This window comes from Hylobates moloch, unplaced genomic scaffold, assembly GCF_009828535.3.
Source record: "Hylobates moloch isolate HMO894 unplaced genomic scaffold, HMol_V3 SCAFFOLD_7, whole genome shotgun sequence".
Classification (NCBI taxonomy): Eukaryota; Metazoa; Chordata; class Mammalia; order Primates; family Hylobatidae; genus Hylobates; species Hylobates moloch.
The window spans coordinates 43,359,331-43,368,526 of NW_026652282.1; positions in this window are offsets into that span (position 1 = coordinate 43,359,331).

Below are 9,196 nucleotides of genomic sequence, written 5' to 3' on the forward strand. Positions count from 1 at the left end.
GAGTGCAGCGGCGCAATCTCAGGTCACTGCAACCTCCGCCTCTGGGGCTCAAGTGATTCTCCTGCTTCAGCCTCCCAAGTAGCTGGGACTACAGGTGAGCGCCACCAGGCCTGGCTACTTTTTTGTATTTTTAGTAGAGACAGGGTTTCACCAGGTTGGCCAGGCTAGTCTGGAACTCCTGACCTCAGGTGATCTGCCTGCCTCAGCCTCCCAAAGTGCTGGGATTACAGGCGTGAGCCACCGCACCCGACTGGACAATTGTCAAGTGTCTCTATATCCATGCCTCTTCGGTTACACTTTAAACCTGGGCTTATGGAAAATACTTCAGCATTAGTGGCCTTCAGATCAGAACTCAAATATAGGAGATTAAATTACTGGACTTATAAGGACTTCAAAGTGGTCACTATTAAGGAAATGCAGACTGTAGTCAGGATATAATGGGGTGAAAGACTGCAGTGTGGACAAAAGTGTTCACAGAAATAAATGTGAGTTCTAGTGGAGTCACAGACTGGGTATGGACACTCCTATGATCTATACCTGACACTGTGTGACCCCAGGAGTTTCTGCACCCTGCTCTGTGTGACACCAGAAGTAGTCATGTCCCAGTATGTATGTGGCCAGGAGTGTCCACATTCTAGTCTCTGTGGCCTGAAGATTGTTGGCATCCTGGTCCCTGAACCCGTAAGTTCACACTCCAATCTGTGTGACCCATAGGTGTCGAAATTCCTGTCTGTGTGACCCCAGAAGTGTTCATATCACAGTCGATATGAGTATCTATACCTAGTCTGTCTGACCCCAGCATTTCCAAACTGCAGTCTGTGTCACTCATGGGGTTCACATCCCAGTCTGTTATCCCAAGTATGCCTACACCCAGCCTGTGTGACTCTCAGAGCATCGAAACCCCTGTTTGTGTGATCTCAGAAGAGTTCACATCCCATTCACAAAGGAGAGAATAGATATTCTTTCATTTCTGCTGCTGATAATTAGAGAAATGTGAATTCAATTGTATTTTTTTTTTTTTTTTTGAGATGGAGTCTTGCTCTATTGCCAGGCTGGAGTGCAGTGGTGTGATCTCGGCTCACTGCAACCTCTGCCTCCCGGGTTCAAGCGATTCTCCTGCCTCAGCCTCTCAAGTAGCTGGGATTACATGTGCCCGCCACCACGCCCAGCTAGTTTTTGTATTTTTAGTAGAGACAGGGTTTCACCATGTTGGCCAGGATGGTCTCGATCTCTTGACCTTGTGATCCGCCCACCTCAGCCTCCCAAAGTGCTAGGATTACAGGCGTGAGCCACCACACCTGGCCTCAACTGTATTTTTTTTTAACCTAAAGGTAACCACAAGTGGAATTAAAAACAGGGATAGGTTGGCACAGAGGCTCACGCCTGTAATCCCAGCACTTTGGGAGGCTGAGGTGGGTAGATCACTTGAGGCCAGGAGTTTGAGACCAGCCTGGCCAACACAGTGAAACCTTGTCTCTACCAAAAAAATACAAAAATTAGCCAAGCATGGTGGCGTGTGCCTGTAATCCCAGCTATTCAGGAGGCTGAGGCAGGAGAATCGCTTGAACCTGGGATGCAGAGGCTATGGTGAGCCGAGATCGTGCCACTGCACTCCAGTCTGGGTGAGAGTGAGACTTTGTCTCAGAAAAAAAAAAAACAATGACAAGGGCACTCAGACTGAATGAATACTCCCAAGAAACAACCAAATGATATCTGAATCAATATGATTCAGAAAGTTTTTTTAATGATGCATAAAAATGCATGAGAAAAGTAAAGAGACAGAGAAAACAGCAGTTGCAATAGAAATTCAAGATAAAATTAGGGAAAAAAAGCATTAGACAGTCAAAGAGGACCCTTTTTATTGATGAAGGGCATGATCAACATTGAAAATACAAGTCTTGAATTCCTGTATTCCATACAAGAGACCAAATCTTTAGCTAGAGGAATGGAAGACAGCCAGTTGAATCCTAGCCAAACTCATGCATATGGTCGGATCAAATTGAGGAGTCTTCACAGCAGACACTAAAAATTGAAATGGGCCTATCAGTTAGGTTTAGTGGACAATGGAGGAAAAGCGAGGAAGTGGACACATGGTTTACCCATTTTCTCACCCTGGACCCAAGAAAGGACACTTTGGTGACCTTGGGTGTTCTCTCTTGCAGTGAATATAAGTGTCTACAGTACAATGTTGAGCACTCCTACGAGACCTTGACATGACTACACTAAGTTCCTTTTCAGGTGCTTATTCAAAGGGGAAGTCACTGATGGCAAATTCTACCTCACAGCCTCATCTGTATAGAAAAGATGTGCCGTGATCGTGCCACTGCACTCTAGCCTGGGCAACAGAGTGAGACCTTGTCTCTAAATAATAATAATAATAAATTCCAAAACAAAACAAAACAACAACTTATAGTGCCCATAAGCTCAAGACCACAATGCAATCATGGTTAGAAATTAGTATTCAATTATACAGAAGAAGCCATTAAGCCCCTCCTACCACAGCTAACTGAGGTTCCGGCTGGTGGCTCTGGGGCTTTGTCCATGGTGATGCTCTAGCATTTCCTAACAAGGTTGGTCTGGTCAGCTCTCAACACATCAACATAACTTACTCTTGCATCCGAGAGATTATTCAAGTGCCAAGTACCATCACTTTCTTCTTCTTCTTCTTTTTTTTTTTTCCTTGAGACAGAATCTTGCTCTGTCACCCAGACTGGAGTGCAGTGGCGCCATCTGGGCTCACTGCAACCTCTGCTTCCCGGGCTCAAGTTATTCTCGTGCCTCAGCCTTCCGAGTAGCTGGGACCACAGATGCATGCCATCATGCCCAGCTAATTTTTGTATTTTTAGTAGAGACAGGTTTTCCACATTGGCCAGGCTGGTCTGGAACTCCTGACCTCAAGTGATCCACCCACCCTGGCCTCCCAAAGTGCTGGGATTACAGGTGTGAGCCATCACACCTGGCCACTTTCAACTCTTCATTGTTGAGTTTTTCTAAATTAAAACAACCTGTTTTTTGAGCTATGCTGCATATTACATGTTTCAGGAACTCCCCACAGACTGATTTCTAAGCTCCAGAAACATGCAATCCATCTGCTATTGCCTTGGGCTTCTTGCTTTCTTCTTTATTTTAGAGATGGGGGAGGGTCTCACTATGTTGCCCAGGCTGGACTTGGCCTCCTGGGCTCAAGAGATCTTCCCACCCCTGCCTCTCAAGTAGCTGGGACTACAGGTGTGAGCCACTGTGCCCAGCTTTTTGATATCTTGATTCCCTCAGAACCAGGTGGAAACATGTTCTGAATAAAAGCCAGTCCTGGGTTTTCTTGCTCTACTCGCCGGCTTGGTTGTGTTGGGCTGAGCCTTATAGAACACAGTGCTGGAGACCTTCTCAGGGTCACTTCCTGTACGCTTGACTTTGAGCTGCAGCCCTCTGGTTTTCTCAGGTGAGCTTTCTTGACTCTTTCCACTACTCTTCAGCCGATAAACAAAGTGACCATTCCACTCATGTGCTTTCCCCTGGGGTAACTCCTGGTAGATGCAGTGTTGGGACCCCTTAATTTCACTGGGCAGCGTCACAGGGCAGGCTTTTTAGAAGCAGAATTTGAGCTGGAGTTTGGGGCACAGGAGGTTTATCAGTTGATGTAAAGGGAAGGAGGAGGAAGCAGGATCGGGCAGGGGGAGAGCTGAGTATGATGCAAGCCACACAAAGCCTTGGCCAGCCCAGCGGGGAGCTCTGGAGCAGGGATGGCGTGGCAGAGTGTTTTGGGGTAAAGGGCATGAGCTTGGGGAAGTGGCTTTCTGCAGACCCTGATGGAGCTGACATCTGGAGGCTGCCTGCCCACCGCACTCCCTGCAGCTGTGCAGCGAGCCTTTCCTTGAAAGGGGGTCTCAGTGGTGCACATTTTTTTTTTTTGAGACAGAGTCTTGCTCTGTCGCTCAGGCTGGAGTGTAGTGGCATGATCTCTGCTCATTGCAACCTCTGCCTCCCGGGTTCAAGCGATTCTCATGCCTCAGCCGCCCAAGTAGCTGGGATTACAGGCATGCGCCACCACACGTCTCTACTGTTTTTAGTAGAGATGGGGTTTCAGCATGTTGCCAGGCTGGTCTCGAACTCCCGATCTCAAGTGATCCGCCCGCCTCGGCCTCCCAAAGTGCTGGGATTCCAGGTGTGAGCCACCGCACCCAGCCAGTGGTGCACATCTTTGTGTCCCACTGTCAGGAAAGGTATGGGGAGGGGCTGTGAAAAGAAATGGGTGGCCACTGGGTAAGTAACTGGGGACCCAGGGAAAATCCTGTTACTCCCATGACTCGCCCACATGGTCCTGAGCCAGTCACTTTACCACTCTGTGCCTCAGTTTCCTCAAGACTCAGTTGAGGGTTGGGGAGTATATCCATTCATTCTTCTGACCTATATTGACTGAGTATCTACATGTGCCAGGCACTGTACCAAGTTATAACAGTCAACAAGGCACACAAAACCTCTGCCCCCAGGGAGCTGACATTGCCAAGAACCCTTCAAATCTATCCAGTGACCCAGACTGAGGGCAGATGTCACCCCTGGCCTTGCTTGCAATGATCGTGACGCACAGTGAGCACCGTGGCCTCGTTGCATATTCAGACAGATGACAGCCTGACATGGAAGCTGAGGAACTAATCAGTGGCATCCACATGGTAACAGGAAGGAGGGAGCCACTGTGGGTCCTTGAGCAGGAGCACGGAGATATCAGTGCAAAACTTCAGAAGGGCAATTCCAGCGGCAATCAACAGAAAAAGACCTTTTTACTGCATGTCACCCTGCCCCTTAAGTGAGTCAAATTAAGGCAAATAGACAGCCGAGGCCAGGCCACCCTGTCTGTCCCCTGTTATATTTTTGATTTTGGTTTGTTTATAGCTGAGTTATTCCCTGGTGGTGGCAGTGATGATTGGGAATTTGGCTCTCTGATCTGACCATTTGGTGACTTCTGGGATTGAATGAATGGATGCTGGCAAAGAACAGCAGGAGTCAGGCATGTTAGCCTGTGTCTCTTGAATCTCTTGCCCTGTGGCTAACGGTGTGAAAATGAAGCATTAAGCTCCCTCTGTGGCCGCAGTCAGACTCCTGGGGTGAGTGAGTAATGTTTTCCCATCTCTGGAGGGTGTCCATACATTATTTTGTAACATCACTTGAATTAAAGGAACTCAGTTCTGATTGGCTGATAGAGATAAATAAGCACTTATACAAATCAAATATTCCTAAAATCATAGGAAAATGAGGAAATCAGACTTTTTAAATGGCTGTCTTCTGTAGTCCTAGAAGAAATTGAACTTTTAGTACCGTAAATGCGCTAGACTTGAAAAAGATTCCTCCTTCAGAAACTAATTCAGAGACTAAGAATCCAAGTTCTCATAATTAAGATAAATCTTTGGCAAATGACACTAGTTTAATTATTTGAGTTTAATAAAAACAGTATAGGACGGGTGCAGTGGCTTACGCCTGTAGTCCCAGTACTTTGGGAGGCCAAGGTAGGAGAATCCCTTGAGCCTGGGAGTTTGAGACCAACCTGGCCAACATGGCAAAACCCTGTCTCTACCAAAAATACAAAAATTAGCCAGTAGTGGTGGTGTGCGCCTGTAGTCCCAGCTACTCGGGAGGCTGAGGTGGGAGGATGGTTTGAGCCTGGGAGGCAGAGGTTGCAGTGAGCTGAGATCATGCCATTGCACTCCTGCCTGGGTGACAGAGCCAGACCGTGTCTCAAAACAAAAACAAAAACAAAAACAAAATTATGCTTTTATTAAGTAATTATCCTGTAATTATTATGGAGGTTTTCTCTCTGATTTGTTAGTGTTAAGTATAATACAAGTGTGCATTTATCTACTTGTTTGTGTTTTCCTGAATTGATGAAGGTTTACTGATCAAATAAGCTACCACTTCTCCTCCATAATGTTGAAGATTACAGAAAATGTATCCTTGCATTTGACTAAAATAAATCATTAATCTAATAAGTTTATTTCAACATAATTATGTTTTGTAGTACATCATCTTGAAGATAACTTCCAAGATCTTTAGGTAATTGAAAATTCCGACTGATACTCAATTGGCTTAATTAATGGATGTTCACTGGATGCCCAGAGCATTTCTAAGGAAGAAAACGGAAACACTGATTACTAAGCACAATTTTAAATTTGTATAATTTTGCTTCTTCTTCTTATTTTTAAATTTAATTCAATTTATTTTAATTGAGACAGGGTCTTACTTTGTCGCCCTGGCTGGAATGCAGTGGTGCGAACACAGCTCATTGTGGCCTTGACCTCCCAGGCTCAAGCGATCCTCCCACCTGAGCCTCCCAAGTAGTTGGGACTATTGGCGCATGCCACCAAGCCCGGCTAGTTTTCGCTTTTTGTTTTTTGAGACAGGGTCTCACTCTGGTTGCCCAGAGTGGGCTCACTGCAGCCTCGAACTCTCAAGCTTAGGTGATTCTCCCACCTCAGCCTCCCGAGTAGCTGGGACAACAGGCACACACCACTACACCCAGCTAATTTGTGTTTTTTGTTGTTGTTGTTACTGTTGTTGTTTGAGATGGAGTCTTACTCTGTCTCCCAGGCTGGAGTGCAGTGGCGTGATCTCGACTCACTGCAAGCTCTGTCTCCCAGGTTCACACCATTCTCCTGCCTCAGCCTCCCATTTAGGACTACAGGTGCCTGCCACCATGCCCAGCTAATTTTTGCTGTTGTTGTTGTTGTTGTATTTTTAGTAGAGATGGGGTTTCACCGTGTTAGCCAGGATGGTCTCAGTCTCCTGACCTCGTGACCTGCCCGCCTCGGCCTCCCAAAGTGCTGGGATTACAGGCGTGAGCCACTGCGCCCGGCCTAATTTGTGTATTTTTTTAGAGAGAGGGTTTCACCATGTTGCCCAGGCAGGTCTCGAACTCCTGAACTCAAGCAATCTTCTCGCCTCGGCCACCTGAAGTGCTGGGATTATAGGCCTGAGCCACTGCACCCAGCTATATTTTTGTATTTTTTGTAGAGATGGGGTTTTGCCATGTTGCCCAGGCTGGTCTGGAACTCCCGAGCTCAAGCAATTCACCTGCCTTGGCCTCCTGAAGTGCTGGGATTACAGGAGTGGGCCACTGTGCCTGGCCTGCTGCTTGTTTGTATGTGCTACAGAGAGGCCCTGTTTTGGGATCTATCAATCAACATGTCCATTTTTGCCACATCAAGATGTCATATAAGGGATGTGGCCGGGCGCGGTGGCTCATGCTTGTAATCCCGGCACTTTGGGAGGCCGAGGCGGGCGGATCACGAGGTCAGGAGATCGAGACCACGGTGAAACCCCGTCTCTACTAAAAATACAAAAAATTAGCCGGGCGTGGTGGCGGGCGCCTGTAGTCCCAGCTACTCGGAGAGGCTGAGGCAGGAGAATGGCGTGAACCCGGGGGCGGAGCTTGCAGTGAGCCGAGATCGCGCCACTGCACTCCAGCCTGGGCGAGAGAGCGAAACTCCGTCTCAAAAAAAAAAAAAAAAAAGGGATGTGGGCCATTCTAGGGAGCTGGTTTTAAGTGTAGCCCTGAGCTTGGCTAGTTGACTAAAATGACATTTCACAATTATCCACACCTTGGTGAAGTCAAAGTTAGTTCTATTTAATCTCTTAGGGCTTATTAAAGACCCCAAAGAGCTTTGATTTACGTGGGTTATGGCTATTGATACTTACTGGGTTAGAAATTAAAACAAAAAATTGTAAATATTTATTGAGTCATAGTAATAACAAATGCATTAACATGTTTAACATAAAGAATATCTTAGGGCCGGGTGCAGTGGCTCATGCCTGTAATCCCAGCACTTTGGGAGGCTGAGGTGGGAGGATCGCTTGAGGCTGTAGTCAGACTCCTCAGGTGAGTGAGCAATATTTTCCTGTCTCTGGAGGGTATCCATAAATTATTTTATGAAGTCACTTAAATTAAAGGAACTCTGTTCTGATTGGCTGATAGAGATAAATAAGCACATATACAAATCAAATATTTCTAAAATTATAGGAAAATTAGAAAATCAAACTTTTTTTTTGATTTCCTGGGCAACATAGAGAGACCTTGTCTCTACTTTTAATTTTTATTTAAAAGTAAAAAAAGTTGGGTGTGATGGTGCATACCTGTAGTCCCAACTACGTGGGAGGCTGAGATGGGAGGATTGCTTGAGCCCAGGAGTTTGAGGCCACAGTGAGCTATGATGGTTGCTACTACACTCAAGCCTGGAAGACAGAGCAAGACCCTGTCTCATAAAACAAAACAAAACAAAACAAAAACATATCTTGGTATTACTATGAAATCAGTTCTGACCTTTGGGCCCCTGACATCTGTCTTCGAGTAAAGTGTCAGTTTGTTCCATGATACGAAACTTGGAAAGTGAATGTTATTTGCCTTGGTTGATAACACCTGAGTTATGGAGGAAGCTATGCAATGTATTCATGTCTTAGGTTTGTTTCCTTGGCTTACAACATACATGGTGATTCTTTTTTTTTTTTGAGACGGAGTCTCACTTCTCTGTTGCCCAGGCTGGAGTGCAGTGGCGCAATCCTGGCTGACTGCAACATCTGCCCCCGGGTTCAAGCGATTCTCCTGCATCAGCCTCCTGAGTAGCTGGGACTACAGGCATGCGCCACCATGCCCGGCTAATTTTTGTATTTTTAGTAAAGACAGAGTTTCACCATGTTGGCCAGGCTGGTCTTGATCTCCTGACCTCGTGATCCGCATGCCTTGGCCTCCTAAAGTTCTAGGATTACAGGCGTGAGCCACCGCACCCAGCCCGTTATTCTTTACTTTATATTTAATCTGCCTAGAGAGCAAAGAATGTTTTACTAGAATAGTTTTCTGTGCTTTATTTTGGCTTTAGTATGTCCTTAATTTTTTTTTGGGTGGGGGCGTGGTGTGGACAGAATCTTGCTCTGTCACCCAGGCTGGCGTGCAGTGGTGCCATCTCGGCTCATTGCAACCTCTGCCTCTTGGGTTCAAGCAATTCTCCTGCCTCAGCCTCCCGAGTATCTGGGATTACAGGTGCGTGCAACCACGCCTGGCTAATTTTTGTATTTTTAATAGAGATGGGGTTTCACCAGTTGCCCAGGCTGGTCTTGAACTCCTGGGCTCAAGTGATCACCCCCCTTTGGCCTCCCAAAGTGCTGGGATTACAGGCGTGAGGCACCGTACTAGCCAATTTTTTTTTTTTTTTTTTTT